Source organism: Eucyclogobius newberryi, unplaced genomic scaffold (assembly GCF_026437365.1).
Source record: "Eucyclogobius newberryi isolate DKJ021-1_F unplaced genomic scaffold, fEucNew1.0.hap1 SCAF_13, whole genome shotgun sequence".
NCBI lineage: Eukaryota > Metazoa > Chordata > Actinopteri > Gobiiformes > Gobiidae > Eucyclogobius > Eucyclogobius newberryi.
The window spans coordinates 1-25,367 of NW_027315757.1; positions in this window are offsets into that span (position 1 = coordinate 1).

The window sequence follows — 25,367 nt, forward strand, 5'->3', positions numbered from 1 at the left end:
TACTATTACATGTTGTATAAGTCTAAACATACTATTACATGTTGTATAAACCTAAACATACTATTACATGGTGTATAAGTCTAAACACACTATTACATGGTGTATAAGTCTAAACATACTATTACATGGTGTATAAGTCTAAACACACTATTACATGGTGTATAAGTCTAAACATACTATTACATGGTGTATAAGTCTAAACACACTATTACATGGTGTATAAGTCTAAACACACTATTACATGGTGTATAAGTCTAAACATACTATTACATGTTGTATAAACCTAAACATACTATTACATGGTGTATAAGTCTAAACACACTATTACATGTTGTATAAACGTAAACATACTATTACATGGTGTATAAGTCTAAACACACTATTACATGTGTATAAGTCTAAACATACTATTACATGTTGTATAAGTCTAAACATACTATTACATGTTGTATAAACCTAAACATACTATTACATGTTGTATAAACCTAAACATACTATTACATGGTGTATAAGTCTAAACACACTTTTACATGGTGTATAAGTCTAAACACACTATTACATGGTGTATAAGTCTAAACATACTATTACATGTTGTATAAACCTAAACATACTATTACATGGTGTATAAGTCTAAACACACTTTTACATGGTGTATAAGTCTAAACATACTATTACATGGTGTATAAGTCTAAACACACTATTACATGGTGTATAAGTCTAAACACACTATTACATGGTGTATAAGTCTAAACATACTATTACATGTTGTATAAACCTAAACATACTATTACATGGTGTATAAGTCTAAACACACTTTTACATGGTGTATAAGTCTAAACATACTATTACATGTTGTATAAGTCTAAACACACTATTACATGGTGTATAAGTCTAAACACACTATTACATGTTGTATAAGTCTAAACATACTATTACATGTTGTATAAACCTAAACATACTATTACATGGTGTATAAGTCTAAACACACTATTACATGGTGTATAAGTCTAAACACACTATTACATGTGTATAAGTCTAAACACACTATTACATGTGTATAAGTCTAAACATACTATTACATGTTGTATAAGTCTAAACATACTATTACATGTTGTATAAACCTAAACAAACTATTACATGGTGTATAAGTCTAAACACACTATTACATGGTGTATAAGTCTAAACACACTATTACATGTGTATAAGTCTAAACATACTATTACATGTTGTATAAGTCTAAACATACTATTACATGTTGTATAAACCTAAACAAACTATTACATGGTGTATAAGTCTAAACACACTATTACATGGTGTATAAGTCTAAACACACTATTACATGTGTATAAGTCTAAACACACTATTACATGGTGTATAAGTCTAAACATACTATTACATGTTGTATAAACCTAAACATACTATTACATGGTGTATGAGTCTAAACACACTTTTACATGGTGTATAAGTCTAAACATACTATTACATGTTGTATAAACGTAAACATACTATTACATGGTGTATAAGTCTAAACACACTATTACATGGTGTATAAGTCTAAACACACTATTACATGGTGTATAAGTCTAAACATACTATTACATGTTGTATAAGTCTAAACATACTATTACATGTTGTATTAACCTAAACATACCATTACATGGTGTATAAGTCTAAACATACTATTACATGGTGTATAAGTCTAAACACACTATTACATGGTGTATATGTCTAAACATACTATTACATGGTGTATAAGTCCAAACACACTATTACATGGTGTATAAGTCTAAACATACTATTACATGTTGTATAAACGTAAACATACTATTACATGGTGTATAAGTCTAAACACACTTTTACATGGTGTATAAGTCTAAACACACTATTACATGGTGTATAAGTCTAAACATACTATTACATGTTGTATAAACCTAAACATACTATTACATGGTGTATAAGTCTAAACACACTTTTACATGGTGTATAAGTCTAAACATACTATTACATGGTGTATAAGTCTAAACACACTATTACATGGTGTATAAGTCTAAACACACTATTACATGGTGTATAAGTCTAAACATACTATTACATGTTGTATAAACCTAAACATACTATTACATGGTGTATAAGTCTAAACACACTTTTACATGGTGTATAAGTCTAAACATACTATTACATTGTGTATAAGTCTAAACATACTATTACATGGTGTATAAGTCTAAACACACTATTACATGGTGTATAAGTCTAAACACACTATTACATGTGTATAAGTCTAAACACACTATTACATGTGTATAAGTCTAAACACACTATTACATGGTGTATAAGTCTAAACATACTGTTACATGTTGTATAAACGTAAACATACTATTACATGGTGTATAAGTCTAAACACACTATTACATGGTGTATAAGTCTAAACACACTATTACATGTGTATAAGTCTAAACATACTATTACATGTTGTATAAGTCTAAACATACTATTACATGTTGTATAAACCTAAACATACTATTACATGGTGTATAAGTCTAAACACACTATTACATGGTGTATAAGTCTAAACACACTATTACATGTGTATAAGTCTAAACACACTATTACATGGTGTATAAGTCTAAACATACTATTACATATTGTATAAACCTAAACATACTATTACATGGTGTATAAGTCTAAACACACTATTACATGGTGTATAAGTCTAAACATACTATTACATGTTGTATAAACCTAAACATACTATTACATGGTGTATAAGTCTAAACACACTTTTACATGGTGTATAAGTCTAAACATACTATTACATGGTGTATAAGTCTAAACATACTATTACATGTTGTATAAACCTAAACATACTATTACATGGTGTATAAGTCTAAACACACTATTACATGGTGTATAAGTCTAAACATACTATTACATGTTGTATAAGTCTAAACATACTATTACATGGTGTATAAGTCTAAACATACTATTACATGTTGTATAAACCTAAACATACTATTACATGGTGTATGAGTCTAAACACACTTTTACATGGTGTATAAGTCTAAACACACTATTACATGTTGTATAAACCTAAACATACTATTACATGGTGTATGAGTCTAAACACACTATTACATGGTGTATACGTCTAAACACACTATTACATGTTGTATAAACCTAAACATACTATTACATGGTGTATAAGTCTAAACACACTATTACATGGTGTATAAGTCTAAACATACTATTACATGGTGTATAAGTCTAAACACACTATTACATGGTGTATAAGTCTAAACAAACTATTACATGGTGTATAAGTCTAAACACACTATTACATGGTGTATAAGTCTAAACATACTATTACATGTTGTATAAACGTAAACATACTATTACATGGTGTATAAGTCTAAACACACTATTACATGTGTATAAGTCTAAACATACTATTACATGTTGTATAAGTCTAAACATACTATTACATGTTGTATAAACCTAAACATACTATTACATGGTGTATAAGTCTAAACACACTTTTACATGGTGTATAAGTCTAAACACACTATTACATGGTGTATAAGTCTAAACATACTATTACATGTTGTATAAACCTAAACATACTATTACATGGTGTATAAGTCTAAACACACTTTTACATGGTGTATAAGTCTAAACATACTATTACATGGTGTATAAGTCTAAACACACTATTACATGGTGTATAAGTCTAAACACACTATTACATGGTGTATAAGTCTAAACATACTATTACATGTTGTATAAACCTAAACATACTATTACATGGTGTATAAGTCTAAACACACTTTTACATGGTGTATAAGTCTAAACATACTATTACATGGTGTATAAGTCTAAACACACTATTACATGGTGTATAAGTCTAAACATACTATTAAATTGTGTATAAGTCTAAACATACTATTACATGGTGTATAAGTCTAAACACACTATTACATGGTGTATAAGTCTAAACACACTATTACATGGTGTATAAGTCTAAACATACTATTACATGTTGTATAAGTCTAAACATACTATTACATGTTGTATAAACCTAAACATACTATTACATGGTGTATAAGTCTAAACACACTATTACATGGTGTATAAGTCTAAACACACTATTACATGTGTATAAGTCTAAACACACTATTACATGGTGTATAAGTCTAAACACACTATTACATATTGTATAAACCTAAACATACTATTACATGGTGTATAAGTCTAAACACACTATTACATGTGTATAAGTCTAAACATACTATTACATGTTGTATAAGTCTAAACATACTATTACATGTTGTATAAACCTAAACATACTATTACATGGTGTATAAGTCTAAACACACTATTACATGGTGTATAAGTCTAAACACACTATTACATGTGTATAAGTCTAAACACACTATTACATGGTGTATAAGTCTAAACATACTATTACATGGTGTATAAGTCTAAACACACTATTACATGGTGTATAAGTCTAAACACACTATTACATGTGTATAAGTCTAAACACACTATTACATGGTGTATAAGTCTAAACATACTATTACATGTTGTATAAACCTAAACATACTATTACATGGTGTATGAGTCTAAACACACTTTTACATGGTGTATAAGTCTAAACATACTATTACATGTTGTATAAACGTAAACATACTATTACATGGTGTATAAGTCTAAACACACTATTACATGGTGTATAAGTCTAAACACACTATTACATGGTGTATAAGTCTAAACACACTATTACATGTTGTATAAGTCTAAACACACTTACATGGTGTATAAGTCTAAACATACTATTACATTGTGTATAAGTCTAAACACACTATTACATGGTGTATAAGTCTAAACACACTATTACATGGTGTATAAGTCTAAACACACTATTACATGTTGTATAAGTCTAAACACACTTTTACATGGTGTATAAGTCTAAACATACTATTACATTGTGTATAAGTCTAAACATACTATTACATGGTGTATAAGTCTAAACACACTATTACATGGTGTATAAGTCTAAACACACTATTACATGTGTATAAGTCTAAACACACTATTACATGTGTATAAGTCTAAACACACTATTACATGGTGTATAAGTCTAAACATACTGTTACATGTTGTATAAACGTAAACATACTATTACATGGTGTATAAGTCTAAACACACTATTACATGTGTATAAGTCTAAACACACTATTACATGGTGTATAAGTCTAAACATACTATTACATGTTGTATAAACCTAAACATACTATTACATGGTGTATAAGTCTAAACACACTTTTACATGGTGTATAAGTCTAAACATACTATTACATGGTGTATAAGTCTAAACACACTATTACATGGTGTATAAGTCTAAACACACTATTACATGGTGTATAAGTCTAAACACACTATTACATGTGTATAAGTCTAAACATACTATTACATGTTGTATAAGTCTAAACATACTATTACATGTTGTATAAACCTAAACATACTATTACATGGTGTATAAGTCTAAACACACTATTACATGGTGTATAAGTCTAAACACACTATTACATGTGTATAAGTCTAAACACACTATTACATGGTGTATAAGTCTAAACATACTATTACATGTTGTATAAACCTAAACATACTATTACATGGTGTATGAGTCTAAACACACTTTTACATGGTGTATAAGTCTAAACACACTATTACATGGTGTATAAGTCCAAACATACTATTACATGTTGTATAAACCTAAACATACTATTACATGGTGTATAAGTCTAAACACACTATTACATGGTGTATACGTCTAAACACACTATTACATGGTGTATAAGTCTAAACACACTATTACATGTGTATAAGTCTAAATATACTATTACATGTTGTATAAGTCTAAACATACTATTACATGTTGTATAAACCTAAACATACTATTACATGGTGTATAAGTCTAAACACACTTTTACATGGTGTATAAACGTAAACATACTATTACATGGTGTATAAGTCTAAACATACTATTACATGTTGTATAAGTCTAAACAAACTATTACATGTTGTATAAGTCTAAACACACTATTACATGGTATATAAGTCTAAACACACTATTACATGTGTATAAGCCTAAACACACTATTACATGGTGTATACGTCTAAACACACTATTACATGGTGTATAAGTCTAAACACACTATTACATGGTGTATAAGTCCAAACATACTATTACATGTTGTATAAGCCTAAACACACTATTACATGGTGTATACGTCTAAACACACTATTACATGGTGTATAAGTCTAAACACACTATTACATGTGTATAAGTCTAAATATACTATTACATGTTGTATAAGTCTAAACATACTATTACATGTTGTATAAACCTAAACATACTATTACATGGTGTATAAGTCTAAACACACTATTACATGGTGTATAAGTCTAAACATACTATTACATGGTGTATAAGTCTAAACATACTATTACATGGTGTATAAGTCTAAACACACTATTACATGGTGTATACGTCTAAACATACTATTACATGTTGTATAAACGTAAACATACTATTACATGGTGTATAAGTCTAAACACACTATTACATGTGTATAAGTCTAAACATACTATTACATGTTGTATATGTCTAAACATACTATTACATGTTGTATAAACCTAAACATACTATTACATGGTGTATAAGTCTAAACACACTATTACATGTGTATAAGTCTAAATATACTATTACATGTTGTATAAGTCTAAACATACTATTACATGTTGTATAAACCTAAACATACTATTACATGGTGTATAAGTCTAAACACACTATTACATGGTGTATAAGTCTAAACATACTATTACATGGTGTATAAGTCTAAACATACTATTACATGGTGTATAAGTCTAAACACACTATTACATGGTGTATACGTCTAAACATACTATTACATGTTGTATAAACGTAAACATACTATTACATGGTGTATAAGTCTAAACACACTATTACATGTGTATAAGTCTAAACATACTATTACATGTTGTATATGTCTAAACATACTATTACATGTTGTATAAACCTAAACATACTATTACATGGTGTATAAGTCTAAACACACTTTTACATGGTGTATAAGTCTAAACACACTATTACATGGTGTATAAGTCTAAACATACTATTACATGTTGTATAAACCTAAACATACTATTACATGGTGTATAAGTCTAAACACACTATTACATGGTGTATAAGTCTAAACATACTATTACATGGTGTATAAGTCTAAACATACTATTACATGGTGTATAAGTCTAAACACACTATTACATGGTGTATAAGTCTAAACACACTATTACATGGTGTATAAGTCTAAACACACTATTACATGTGTATAAGTCTAAACATACTATTACATGTTGTATAAGTCTAAACATACTATTACATGTTGTATAAACCTAAACATACTATTACATGGTGTATAAGTCTAAACACACTATTACATGGTGTATAAGTCTAAACACACTATTACATGTGTATAAGTCTAAACACACTATTACATGGTGTATAAGTCTAAACATACTATTACATGTTGTATAAACCTAAACATACTATTACATGGTGTATGAGTCTAAACACACTTTTACATGGTGTATAAGTCTAAACATACTATTACATGTTGTATAAACGTAAACATACTATTACATGGTGTATAAGTCCAAACACACTATTACATGGTGTATAAGTCTAAACACACTATTACATGTTGTATAAGTCTAAACATACTATTACATGTTGTATAAACCTAAACACACTATTACATGGTGTATAAGTCTAAACATACTATTACATGGTGTATAAGTCTAAACATACTATTACATGGTGTATAAGTCTAAACATACTATTACATGTTGTATAAGTCCAAACACACTATTACATGTTGTATAAGTCTAAACACACTATTATATGTGTATAAGTCTAAACATACTATTGCATGTTGTATAAGTCTAAACACACTATTACATGGTGTATAAGTCTAAACACACTATTACATGTGTATAAGTCTAAACATACTATTACATGGTGTATAAGTCTAAACACACTATTACATGGTGTATAAGTCTAAACATACTATTACATGGTGTATAAGTCTAAACACACTATTACAAGTGTATAAGTCTAAACATACTATTACATGGTGTATAAGTCTAAACACACCATTACATGGTGTATAAGTCTAAACATACTATTGCATGTTGTATAAGTCTAAACACACTATTACATGGTGTATAAGTCTAAACACACTATTACATGTGTATAAGTCTAAACATACTATTACATGGTGTATAAGTCTAAACACACCATTACATGGTGTATAAGTCTAAACATACTATTACATGGTGTATAAGTCTAAACATACTATTACATGGTGTATAAGTCTAAACATACTATTACATGGTGTATAAGTCTAAACACACTATTACATAGTGTATAAGTCTAAACATACTATTACATGTTGTATAAGTCTAAACACACCATTACATGGTGTATAAGTCTAAACATACTATTACATGGTGTATAAGTCTAAACACACTTTTACATGGTGTATAAGTCTAAACATACTATTACATGGTGTATAAGTCTAAACACACTATTACATGGTGTATAAGTCTAAACACACTATTACATGTGTATAAGTCTAAACATACTATTACATGTTGTATAAGTCTAAACACACCATTACATGGTGTATAAGTCTAAACATACTATTACATGGTGTATAAGTCTAAACACACTATTACATGGTGTATAAGTCTAAACATACTATTACATGTTGTATAAACCTTAACATACTATTACATGGTGTATAAGTCTAAACACACTATTACATGGTGTATAAGTCTAAACACACTATTACATGGTGTATAAGTCTAAACATACTAGTACATGGTGTATAAGTCTAAACATACTATTACATGGTGTATAAGTCTAAACACACTTTTACATGGTGTATAAGTCTAAACATACTATTACATGGTGTATAAGTCTAAACACACTATTACATGGTGTATAAGTCTAAACACACTATTACATGTGTATAAGTCTAAACATACTATTACATGTTGTATAAGTCTAAACACACCATTACATGGTGTATAAGTCTAAACATACTATTACATGGTGTATAAGTCTAAACACACTATTACATGTGTATAAGTCTAAACATACTATTACATGTTGTATAAGTCTAAACACACCATTACATGGTGTATAAGTCTAAACATACTATTACATGGTGTATAAGTCTAAACACACTATTACATAGTGTATAAGTCTAAATACACTATTACCTGGTGTATAAGTCTAAACATACTATTACATGGTGTATAAGTCTAAACATACTATTACATGGTGTATAAGTCTAAACACACTATTACATGGTGTATAAGTCTAAACATACTATTACATGTTGTATAAGTCTAAACACACTATTACATGGTGTATAAGTCTAAACACACTTTTACATGGTGTATAAGTCAAAACATACTATTACATGGTGTATAAGTCTAAACACACTATTACATAGTGTATAAGTCTAAATACACTATTACATGGTGTATAAGTCTAAACATACTATTACATGGTGTATAAGTCTAAACATACTATTACATAGTGTATAAGTCTAAACACACTTTTACATGGTGTATACGTCTAAACATACTATTACATGGTGTATAAGTCTAAACACACTATTACATGGTGTATAAGTCTAAACATACTATTACATGTTGTATAAGTCTAAACACACCATTACATGGCGTATAAGTCTAAACATACTATTACATGGTGTATAAGTCTAAACACACTATTACATGGTGTATAAGTCTAAACATACTATTACATGGTGTATAAGTCTAAACATACTATTACATGGTGTATAAGTCTAAACACACTTTTACATGGTGTATAAGTCTAAACACACTATTACATGGTGTATAAGTCTAAACACACTATTACATGGTGTATAAGTCTAAACATACTATTACATGGTGTATAAGTCTAAACATACTATTACATGGTGTATAAGTCTAAACACACTTTTACATGGTGTATAAGTCTAAACACACTATTACATGTGTATAAGTCTAAACACACTATTACATGGTGTATAAGCCTAAACATACTATTACATGGTGTATAAGTCTAAACACACTATTACATGGTGTATAAGTCTAAACACACTATTACATGTGTATAAGTCTAAACACACTATTACATGGTGTATAAGTCTAAACATACTATTACATGTTGTATAAACCTAAACATACTATTACATGGTGTATAAGTCTAAACACACTTTTACATGGTGTATAAGTCTAAACTTACTATTACATGTTGTATAAACGTAAACATACTATTACATGGTGTATAAGTCTAAACACACTTTTACATGGTGTATAAGTCTAAACATACTATTACATGTTGTATAAACGTAAACATACTATTACATGGTGTATAAGTCTAAACACACTATTACATGGTGTATAAGTCTAAACACACTATTACATGTGTATGAGTCTAAACACACTATTACATGGTGTATAAGTCCAAACATACTATTACATGTTGTATAAGCCTAAACACACAATTACATGGTGTATAAGTCCAAACACACTATTACATGGTGTATAAGTCTAAACATACTATTACATGGTGTATAAGTCTAAACACACTATTACATGGTGTATAAGTCTAAACATACTATTACATGGTGTATAAGTCTAAACATACTATTACATGGTGTATAAGTCTAAACATACTATTACATGGTGTATAAGTCTAAACACACTATTACATGGTGTATAAGTCTAAACACACTATTACATGGTGTATAAGTCTAAACACACTATTACATGTGTATAAGTCTAAACATACTATTACATGTTGTATAAGTCTAAACATACTATTACATGTTGTATAAACCTAAACATACTATTACATGGTGTATAAGTCTAAACACACTATTACATGGTGTATAAGTCTAAACACACTATTACATGTGTATAAGTCTAAACACACTATTACATGGTGTATAAGTCTAAACACACTATTACATGGTGTATAAGTCCAAACATACTATTACATGTTGTATAAGCCTAAACACACTATTACATGGTGTATAAGTCCAAACACACTATTACATGGTGTATAAGTCTAAACACACTATTACATGTTGTATAAGTCTAAACATACTATTACATGTTATATAAACCTAAACATACTATTACATGGTGTATAAGTCTAAACACACTTTTACATGGTGTATAAGTCTAAACATACTATTACATGGTGTATAAGCCTAAACACACTATTACATGGTGTATAAGTCCAAACACACTATTACATGGTGTATAAGTCTAAACACACTATTACATGTTGTATAAGTCTAAACATACTATTACATGTTGTATAAACCTAAACATACTATTACATGGTGTATAAGTCTAAACATACTATTACATGGTGTATAAGTCTAAACATACTATTACATGTTGTATAAACCTTAACATACTATTACATGGTGTATAAGTCTAAACACACTTTTACATGGTGTATAAGTCTAAACACACTATTACATGGTGTATAAGTCTAAACGCACTATTACATGGTGTATAAGCCTAAACACACTATTACATGGTGTATAAGTCTAAACATACTATTACATGTTGTATAAGTCCAAACACACTATCACATGTTGTATAAGTCTAAACACACTATTATATGTGTATAAGTCTAAACATACTATTACATGGTGTATAAGTCTAAACACACTATTACATGTGTATAAGTCTAAACATACTATTACATGTTGTATAAGTCTAAACACACCATTACATGGTGTATAAGTCTAAACATACTATTACATGGTGTATAAGTCTAAACACACTATTACATGTGTATAAGTCTAAACATACTATTACATGTTGTATAAGTCTAAACACACCATTACATGGTGTATAAGTCTAAACATACTATTACATGGTGTATAAGTCTAAACACACTATTACATAGTGTATAAGTCTAAATACACTATTACCTGGTGTATAAGTCTAAACATACTATTACATGGTGTATAAGTCTAAACATACTATTACATGGTGTATAAGTCTAAACACACTATTACATGGTGTATAAGTCTAAACATACTATTACATGTTGTATAAGTCTAAACACACTATTACATGGTGTATAAGTCTAAACACACTTTTACATGGTGTATAAGTCAAAACATACTATTACATGGTGTATAAGTCTAAACACACTATTACATAGTGTATAAGTCTAAATACACTATTACATGGTGTATAAGTCTAAACATACTATTACATGGTGTATAAGTCTAAACACACTTTTACATGGTGTATAAGTCTAAACATACTATTACATGGTGTATAAGTCTAAACACACTATTACATGGTGTATAAGTCTAAACATACTATTACATGTTGTATAAGTCTAAACACACCATTACATGGCGTATAAGTCTAAACATACTATTACATGGTGTATAAGTCTAAACACACTATTACATGGTGTATAAGTCTAAACATACTATTACATGGTGTATAAGTCTAAACATACTATTACATGGTGTATAAGTCTAAACACACTTTTACATGGTGTATAAGTCTAAACACACTATTACATGGTGTATAAGTCTAAACACACTATTACATGGTGTATAAGTCTAAACATACTATTACATGGTGTATAAGTCTAAACATACTATTACATGGTGTATAAGTCTAAACACACTTTTACATGGTGTATAAGTCTAAACACACTATTACATGTGTATAAGTCTAAACACACTATTACATGGTGTATAAGCCTAAACATACTATTACATGGTGTATAAGTCTAAACACACTATTACATGGTGTATAAGTCTAAACACACTATTACATGTGTATAAGTCTAAACACACTATTACATGGTGTATAAGTCTAAACATACTATTACATGTTGTATAAACCTAAACATACTATTACATGGTGTATAAGTCTAAACACACTTTTACATGGTGTATAAGTCTAAACTTACTATTACATGTTGTATAAACGTAAACATACTATTACATGGTGTATAAGTCTAAACACACTTTTACATGGTGTATAAGTCTAAACATACTATTACATGTTGTATAAACGTAAACATACTATTACATGGTGTATAAGTCTAAACACACTATTACATGGTGTATAAGTCCAAACATACTATTACATGTTGTATAAGTCTAAACACACTTTTACATGGTGTATAAGTCTAAACTTACTATTACATGTTGTATAAACGTAAACATACTATTACATGGTGTATAAGTCTAAACACACTTTTACATGGTGTATAAGTCTAAACATACTATTACATGTTGTATAAACGTAAACATACTATTACATGTGTATGAGTCTAAACACACTATTACATGGTGTATAAGTCCAAACATACTATTACATGTTGTATAAGCCTAAACACACAATTACATGGTGTATAAGTCCAAACACACTATTACATGGTGTATAAGTCTAAACATACTATTACATGGTGTATAAGTCTAAACACACTATTACATGGTGTATAAGTCTAAACATACTATTACATTGTGTATAAGTCTAAACATACTATTACATGGTGTATAAGTCTAAACATACTATTACATGGTGTATAAGTCTAAACACACTATTACATGGTGTATAAGTCTAAACACACTATTACATGTTATATAAACCTAAACATACTATTACATGGTGTATAAGTCTAAACACACTTTTACATGGTGTATAAGTCTAAACATACTATTACATGGTGTATAAGCCTAAACACACTATTACATGGTGTATAAGTCCAAACACACTATTACATGGTGTATAAGTCTAAACACACTATTACATGTTGTATAAACCTAAACATACTATTACATGGTGTATAAGTCTAAACATACTATTACATGGTGTATAAGTCTAAACATACTATTACATGTTGTATAAACCTAAACATACTATTACATGGTGTATAAGTCTAAACATACTATTACATGGTGTATAAGTCTAAACATACTATTACATGTTGTATAAGTCCAAACACACTATCACATGTTGTATAAGTCTAAACACACTATTATATGTGTATAAGTCTAAACATACTATTACATGGTGTATAAGTCTAAACACACTATTACATGTGTATAAGTCTAAACATACTATTACATGTTGTATAAGTCTAAACACACCATTACATGGTGTATAAGTCTAAACATACTATTACATGGTGTATAAGTCTAAACACACTATTACATGTGCATAAGTCTAAACATACTATTACATGTTGTATAAGTCTAAACACACCATTACATGGTGTATAAGTCTAAACATACTATTACATGGTGTATAAGTCTAAACACACTATTACATAGTGTATAAGTCTAAACGCACTATTACATGGTGTATAAGCCTAAACACACTATTACATGGTGTATAAGTCTAAACATACTATTACATGTTGTATAAGTCCAAACACACTATCACATGTTGTATAAGTCTAAACACACTATTATATGTGTATAAGTCTAAACATACTATTACATGGTGTATAAGTCTAAACACACTATTACATGTGTATAAGTCTAAACATACTATTACATGTTGTATAAGTCTAAACACACCATTACATGGTGTATAAGTCTAAACATACTATTACATGGTGTATAAGTCTAAACACACTATTACATGTGTATAAGTCTAAACATACTATTACATGTTGTATAAGTCTAAACACACCATTACATGGTGTATAAGTCTAAACATACTATTACATGGTGTATAAGTCTAAACACACTATTACATAGTGTATAAGTCTAAATACACTATTACCTGGTGTATAAGTCTAAACATACTATTACATGGTGTATAAGTCTAAACATACTATTACATGGTGTATAAGTCTAAACACACTATTACATGGTGTATAAGTCTAAACATACTATTACATAGTGTATAAGTCTAAACACACTTTTACATGGTGTATAAGTCTAAACATACTATTACATGGTGTATAAGTCTAAACACACTATTACATGGTGTATAAGTCTAAACATACTATTACATGTTGTATAAGTCTAAACACACCATTACATGGTGTATAAGTCTAAACATACTATTACATGGTGTATAAGTCTAAACACACTATTACATGGTGTATAAGTCTAAACATACTATTACATGGTGTATAAGTCTAAACATACTATTACATGGTGTATAAGTCTAAACACACTTTTACATGGTGTATAAGTCTAAACACACTATTACATGGTGTATAAGTCTAAACACACTATTACATGGTGTATAAGTCTAAACATACTATTACATGGTGTATAAGTCTAAACATACTATTACATGGTGTATAAGTCTAAACACACTTTTACATGGTGTATAAGTCTAAACACACTATTACATGTGTATAAGTCTAAACACACTATTACATGGTGTATAAGCCTAAACATACTATTACATGGTGTATAAGTCTAAACACACTATTACATGGTGTATAAGTCTAAACACACTATTACATGTGTATAAGTCTAAACACACTATTACATGGTGTATAAGTCTAAACATACTATTACATGTTGTATAAACCTAAACATACTATTACATGGTGTATAAGTCTAAACACACTTTTACATGGTGTATAAGTCTAAACTTACTATTACATGTTGTATAAACGTAAACATACTATTACATGGTGTATAAGTCTAAACACACTTTTACATGGTGTATAAGTCTAAACATACTATTACATGTTGTATAAGTCTAAACACACTATTACATGTGTATGAGTCTAAACACACTATTACATGGTGTATAAGTCCAAACATACTATTACATGTTGTATAAGCCTAAACACACAATTACATGGTGTATAAGTCTAAACATACTATTACATGTTGTATAAACCTTAACATACTATTACATGGTGTATAAGTCTAAACACACTTTTACATGGTGTATAAGTCTAAACACACTATTACATGGTGTATAAGTCTAAACGCACTATTACATGGTGTATAAGCCTAAACACACTATTACATGGTGTATAAGTCTAAACATACTATTACATGTTGTATAAGTCCAAACACACTATCACATGTTGTATAAGTCTAAACACACTATTATATGTGTATAAGTCTAAACATACTATTACATGGTGTATAAGTCTAAACACACTATTACATGTGTATAAGTCTAAACATACTATTACATGTTGTATAAGTCTAAACACACCATTACATGGTGTATAAGTCTAAACATACTATTACATGGTGTATAAGTCTAAACACACTATTACATGTGTATAAGTCTAAACATACTATTACATGTTGTATAAGTCTAAACACACCATTACATGGTGTATAAGTCTAAACATACTATTACATGGTGTATAAGTCTAAACACACTATTACATAGTGTATAAGTCTAAATACACTATTACCTGGTGTATAAGTCTAAACATACTATTACATGGTGTATAAGTCTAAACATACTATTACATGGTGTATAAGTCTAAACACACTATTACATGGTGTATAAGTCTAAACATACTATTACATGTTGTATAAGTCTAAACACACTATTACATGGTGTATAAGTCTAAACACACTTTTACATGGTGTATAAGTCAAAACATACTATTACATGGTGTATAAGTCTAAACACACTATTACATAGTGTATAAGTCTAAATACACTATTACATGGTGTATAAGTCTAAACATACTATTACATGGTGTATAAGTCTAAACACACTTTTACATGGTGTATAAGTCTAAACATACTATTACATGGTGTATAAGTCTAAACACACTATTACATGGTGTATAAGTCTAAACATACTATTACATGTTGTATAAGTCTAAACACACCATTACATGGCGTATAAGTCTAAACATACTATTACATGGTGTATAAGTCTAAACACACTATTACATGGTGTATAAGTCTAAACATACTATTACATGGTGTATAAGTCTAAACATACTATTACATGGTGTATAAGTCTAAACACACTTTTACATGGTGTATAAGTCTAAACACACTATTACATGGTGTATAAGTCTAAACACACTATTACATGGTGTATAAGTCTAAACATACTATTACATGGTGTATAAGTCTAAACATACTATTACATGGTGTATAAGTCTAAACACACTTTTACATGGTGTATAAGTCTAAACACACTATTACATGTGTATAAGTCTAAACACACTATTACATGGTGTATAAGCCTAAACATACTATTACATGGTGTATAAGTCTAAACACACTATTACATGGTGTATAAGTCTAAACACACTATTACATGTGTATAAGTCTAAACACACTATTACATGGTGTATAAGTCTAAACATACTATTACATGTTGTATAAACCTAAACATACTATTACATGGTGTATAAGTCTAAACACACTTTTACATGGTGTATAAGTCTAAACTTACTATTACATGTTGTATAAACGTAAACATACTATTACATGGTGTATAAGTCTAAACACACTTTTACATGGTGTATAAGTCTAAACATACTATTACATGTTGTATAAACGTAAACATACTATTACATGGTGTATAAGTCTAAACACACTATTACATGTGTATGAGTCTAAACACACTATTACATGGTGTATAAGTCCAAACATACTATTACATGTTGTATAAGCCTAAACACACAATTACATGGTGTATAAGTCCAAACACACTATTACATGGTGTATAAGTCTAAACATACTATTACATGGTGTATAAGTCTAAACACACTATTACATGGTGTATAAGTCTAAACATACTATTACATTGTGTATAAGTCTAAACATACTATTACATGGTGTATAAGTCTAAACATACTATTACATGGTGTATAAGTCTAAACACACTATTACATGGTGTATAAGTCTAAACACACTATTACATGTTATATAAACCTAAACATACTATTACATGGTGTATAAGTCTAAACACACTTTTACATGGTGTATAAGTCTAAACATACTATTACATGGTGTATAAGCCTAAACACACTATTACATGGTGTATAAGTCCAAACACACTATTACATGGTGTATAAGTCTAAACACACTATTACATGTTGTATAAACCTAAACATACTATTACATGGTGTATAAGTCTAAACATACTATTACATGGTGTATAAGTCTAAACATACTATTACATGTTGTATAAACCTAAACATACTATTACATGGTGTATAAGTCTAAACATACTATTACATGGTGTATAAGTCTAAACATACTATTACATGTTGTATAAGTCCAAACACACTATCACATGTTGTATAAGTCTAAACACACTATTATATGTGTATAAGTCTAAACATACTATTACATGGTGTATAAGTCTAAACACACTATTACATGTGTATAAGTCTAAACATACTATTACATGTTGTATAAGTCTAAACACACCATTACATGGTGTATAAGTCTAAACATACTATTACATGGTGTATAAGTCTAAACACACTATTACATGTGCATAAGTCTAAACATACTATTACATGTTGTATAAGTCTAAACACACCATTACATGGTGTATAAGTCTAAACATACTATTACATGGTGTATAAGTCTAAACACACTATTACATAGTGTATAAGTCTAAACGCACTATTACATGGTGTATAAGCCTAAACACACTATTACATGGTGTATAAGTCTAAACATACTATTACATGTTGTATAAGTCCAAACACACTATCACATGTTGTATAAGTCTAAACACACTATTATATGTGTATAAGTCTAAACATACTATTACATGGTGTATAAGTCTAAACACACTATTACATGTGTATAAGTCTAAACATACTATTACATGTTGTATAAGTCTAAACACACCATTACATGGTGTATAAGTCTAAACATACTATTACATGGTGTATAAGTCTAAACACACTATTACATGTGTATAAGTCTAAACATACTATTACATGTTGTATAAGTCTAAACACACCATTACATGGTGTATAAGTCTAAACATACTATTACATGGTGTATAAGTCTAAACACACTATTACATAGTGTATAAGTCTAAATACACTATTACCTGGTGTATAAGTCTAAACATACTATTACATGGTGTATAAGTCTAAACATACTATTACATGGTGTATAAGTCTAAACACACTATTACATGGTGTATAAGTCTAAACATACTATTACATAGTGTATAAGTCTAAACACACTTTTACATGGTGTATAAGTCTAAACATACTATTACATGGTGTATAAGTCTAAACACACTATTACATGGTGTATAAGTCTAAACATACTATTACATGTTGTATAAGTCTAAACACACCATTACATGGTGTATAAGTCTAAACATACTATTACATGGTGTATAAGTCTAAACACACTATTACATGGTGTATAAGTCTAAACATACTATTACATGGTGTATAAGTCTAAACATACTATTACATGGTGTATAAGTCTAAACACACTTTTACATGGTGTATAAGTCTAAACACACTATTACATGGTGTATAAGTCTAAACACACTATTACATGGTGTATAAGTCTAAACATACTATTACATGGTGTATAAGTCTAAACATACTATTACATGGTGTATAAGTCTAAACACACTTTTACATGGTGTATAAGTCTAAACACACTATTACATGTGTATAAGTCTAAACACACTATTACATGGTGTATAAGCCTAAACATACTATTACATGGTGTATAAGTCTAAACACACTATTACATGGTGTATAAGTCTAAACACACTATTACATGTGTATAAGTCTAAACACACTATTACATGGTGTATAAGTCTAAACATACTATTACATGTTGTATAAACCTAAACATACTATTACATGGTGTATAAGTCTAAACACACTTTTACATGGTGTATAAGTCTAAACTTACTATTACATGTTGTATAAACGTAAACATACTATTACATGGTGTATAAGTCTAAACACACTTTTACATGGTGTATAAGTCTAAACATACTATTACATGTTGTATAAGTCTAAACACACTATTACATGTGTATGAGTCTAAACACACTATTACATGGTGTATAAGTCCAAACATACTATTACATGTTGTATAAGCCTAAACACACAATTACATGGTGTATAAGTCTAAACATACTATTACATGGTGTATAAGTCTAAACACACTATTACATGGTGTATAAGTCTAAACATACTATTACATTGTGTATAAGTCTAAACATACTATTACATGGTGTATAAGTCTAAACATACTATTACATGGTGTATAAGTCTAAACACACTATTACATGGTGTATAAGTCTAAACACACTATTACATGGTGTATAAGTCTAAACACACTATTACATGTGTATAAGTCTAAACATACTATTACATGTTGTATAAGTCTAAACATACTATTACATGTTGTATAAACCTAAACATACTATTACATGGTGTATAAGTCTAAACACACTATTACATGGTGTATAAGTCTAAACACACTATTACATGTGTATAAGTCTAAACACACTATTACATGGTGTATAAGTCTAAACACACTATTACATGGTGTATAAGTCCAAACATACTATTACATGTTGTATAAGCCTAAACACACTATTACATGGTGTATAAGTCCAAACACACTATTACATGGTGTATAAGTCTAAACACACTATTACATGTTGTATAAGTCTAAACATACTATTACATGTTATATAAACCTAAACATACTATTACATGGTGTATAAGTCTAAACACACTTTTACATGGTGTATAAGTCTAAACATACTATTACATGGTGTATAAGCCTAAACACACTATTACATGGTGTATAAGTCCAAACACACTATTACATGGTGTATAAGTCTAAACACACTATTACATGTTGTATAAACCTAAACATACTATTACATGGTGTATAAGTCTAAACATACTATTACATGGTGTATAAGTCTAAACATACTATTACATGTTGTATAAGTCCAAACACACTATCACATGTTGTATAAGTCTAAACACACTATTATATGTGTATAAGTCTAAACATACTATTACATGGTGTATAAGTCTAAACACACTATTACATGTGTATAAGTCTAAACATACTATTACATGTTGTATAAGTCTAAACACACCATTACATGGTGTATAAGTCTAAACATACTATTACATGGTGTATAAGTCTAAACACACTATTACATGTGCATAAGTCTAAACATACTATTACATGTTGTATAAGTCTAAACACACCATTACATGGTGTATAAGTCTAAACATACTATTACATGGTGTATAAGTCTAAACACACTATTACATAGTGTATAAGTCTAAATACACTATTACCTGGTGTATAAGTCTAAACATACTATTACATGGTGTATAAGTCTAAACATACTATTACATGGTGTATAAGTCTAAACACACTATTACATGGTGTATAAGTCTAAACATACTATTACATGTTGTATAAGTCTAAACACACTATTACATGGTGTATAAGTCTAAACACACTTTTACATGGTGTATAAGTCAAAACATACTATTACATGGTGTATAAGTCTAAACACACTATTACATAGTGTATAAGTCTAAATACACTATTACATGGTGTATAAGTCTAAACATACTATTACATGGTGTATAAGTCTAAACATACTATTACATAGTGTATAAGTCTAAACACACTTTTACATGGTGTATAAGTCTAAACATACTATTACATGGTGTATAAGTCTAAACACACTATTACATGGTGTATAAGTCTAAACATACTATTACATGTTGTATAAGTCTAAACACACCATTACATGGTGTATAAGTCTAAACACACTATTACATGGTGTATAAGTCTAAACATACTATTACATGGTGTATAAGTCTAAACATACTATTACATGGTGTATAAGTCTAAACACACTTTTACATGGTGTATAAGTCTAAACACACTATTACATGGTGTATAAGTCTAAACACACTATTACATGGTGTATAAGTCTAAACATACTATTACATGGTGTATAAGTCTAAACATACTATTACATGGTGTATAAGTCTAAACACACTTTTACATGGTGTATAAGTCTAAACACACTATTACATGTGTATAAGTCTAAACACACTATTACATGGTGTATAAGCCTAAACATACTATTACATGGTGTATAAGTCTAAACACACTATTACATGGTGTATAAGTCTAAACACACTATTACATGTGTATAAGTCTAAACACACTATTACATGGTGTATAAGTCTAAACATTCTATTACATGTTGTATAAACGTAAACATACTATTACATGTTGTATAAACGTAAACATACTATTACATGGTGTATAAGTCTAAACACACTATTACATGTGTATAAGTCTAAACACACTATTACATGTGTATAAGTCCAATCATACTATTACATGTTGTATAAGCCTAAACATACTATTACATGGTGTATAAGTCTAAACACACTATTACATGGTGTATAAGTCTAAACACACTATTACATGTGTATAAGTCTAAACACACTATTACTTGTTGTATAAGTCTAAACATACTATTACATGTTGTATAAACGTAAACATACTATTACATGGTGTATGAGTCTAAACACACTATTACATGGTGTATAAGTCTAAACACACTATTACATGGTGTATAAGTCTAAACACACTATTACATGGTGTATAAGTCTAAACACACTATTACATGTGTATAAGTCTAAACACACTATTACATGGTGTATAAGTCTAAACATACTATTACATGTTGTATAAACGTAAACATACTATTACATGGTGTATAAGTCTAAACACACTATTACATGTGTATAAGTCTAAACACACTATTACATGTGTATAAGTCTAAACACACTATTACATGGTGTATAAGTCTAAACATACTATTACATGTTGTATAAACGTAAACACACTATTACATGGTGTATAAGTCTAAACACACTATTACATGTGTATAAGTCTAAACACACTATTACATGTGTATAAGTCTAAACACACTATTACATGATGTATAAGTCCAAACATACTATTACATGTTGTATAAGCCTAAACACACTATTACATGGTGTATAAGTCCAAACACACTATTACATGTGTATAAGTCTAAACATACTATTACATGTTGTATAAGTCCAAACATACTATTACATGTTGTATAAGCCTAAACACACTATTACATGGTGTATAAGTCTAAACACACTTTTACATGGTGTATAAGTCTAAACATACTATTACATGGTGTATAAGTCTAAACACACTATTACATGGTGTATAAGTCTAAACACACTATTATATGTGTATAAGTCTAAACATACTATTACATGTTGTATAAGTCTAAACACACCATTACATGGTGTATAAGTCTAAACATACTATTACATGGTGTATAAGTCTAAACACACTATTACATGGTGTATAAGTCTAAACACACTATTACATGGTGTATAAGTCTAAACACACTATTACATGGTGTATAAGTCTAAACACACTATTACATGGTGTATAAGTCTAAACACACTATTACATGGTGTATAAGTCTAAACACACTATTACATGGTGTATAAGTCTAAACATACTATTACATGTTGTATAAACCTAAACATACTATTACATGTGTATAAGTCTAAACATACTATTACATGTTGTATAAACCTAAACATACTATTACATGTGTATAAGTCTAAACATACTATTACATGTGTATAAGTCTAAACATACTATTACATGGTGTATAAGTCTAAACACACTATTACATGGTGTATAAGTCTAAACACACTATTACATGGTGTATAAGTCTAAACATACTATTACATGGTGTATAAGTCTAAACACACTATTACATGGTGTATAAGTCTAAACACACTATTACATGGTGTATAAGTCTAAACATACTATTAAGTCTAAACACACTATTACATGGTGTATAAGTCTAAATACACTATTACATGGTGTATAAGTCTAAACATACTATTAAGTCTAAACACACTATTACATGGTGTATAAGTCTAAACACACTATTACATGTGTATAAGTCTAAACATACTATTACATGTTGTATAAGTCTAAACACACTATTACATGGTGTATAAGTCTAAACATACTATTTTATGTTGTATAAACCTAAACATACTATTACATGGTGTATAAGTCTAAACACACTATTACATGGTGTATAAGTCTAAACATACTATTACATGTTGTATAAACCTAAACATACTATTACATGGTGTATAAGTCTAAACACACTTTTACATGGTGTATAAGTCTAAACATAATATTACATGGTGTATAAGTCTAAACACACTATTACATGGTGTATAAGTCTAAACATACTATTACATTGTGTATATGTCTAAACATACTATTACATGGTGTATAAGTCTAAACACACTATTACATGGTGTATAAGTCTAAACATACTGTTACATGTTGTATAAGCGTAAACATACTATTACATGGTGTATAAGTCTAAACACACTTTTACATGGTGTATAAGTCTAAACATACTATTACATGTTGTATAAGTCTAAACACACCATTACATGGTGTATAAGTCTAAACATACTATTACATGGTGTATAAGTCTAAACACACTATTACATGTGTATAAGTCTAAACATACTATTACATGTTGTATAAGTCTAAACACACCATTACATGGTGTATAAGTCTAAACATACTATTACATGGTGTATAAGTCTAAACACACTATTACATAGTGTATAAGTCTAAATACACTATTACCTGGTGTATAAGTCTAAACATACTATTACATGGTGTATAAGTCTAAACATACTATTACATGTTGTATAAGTCTAAACACACCATTACATGGTGTATAAGTCTAAACATACTATTACATGTTGTATAAGTCCAAACATACTATTACATGTTGTATAAGCCTAAACACACTATTACATGGTGTATAAGTCTAAACACACTTTTACATGGTGTATAAGTCTAAACATACTATTACATGGTGTATAAGTCTAAACACACTATTACATGGTGTATAAGTCTAAACACACTATTATATGTGTATAAGTCTAAACATACTATTACATGTTGTATAAGTCTAAACACACCATTACATGGTGTATAAGTCTAAACATACTATTACATGGTGTATAAGTCTAAACACACTATTACATGGTGTATAAGTCTAAACACACTATTACATGGTGTATAAGTCTAAACACACTATTACATGGTGTATAAGTCTAAACACACTATTACATGGTGTATAAG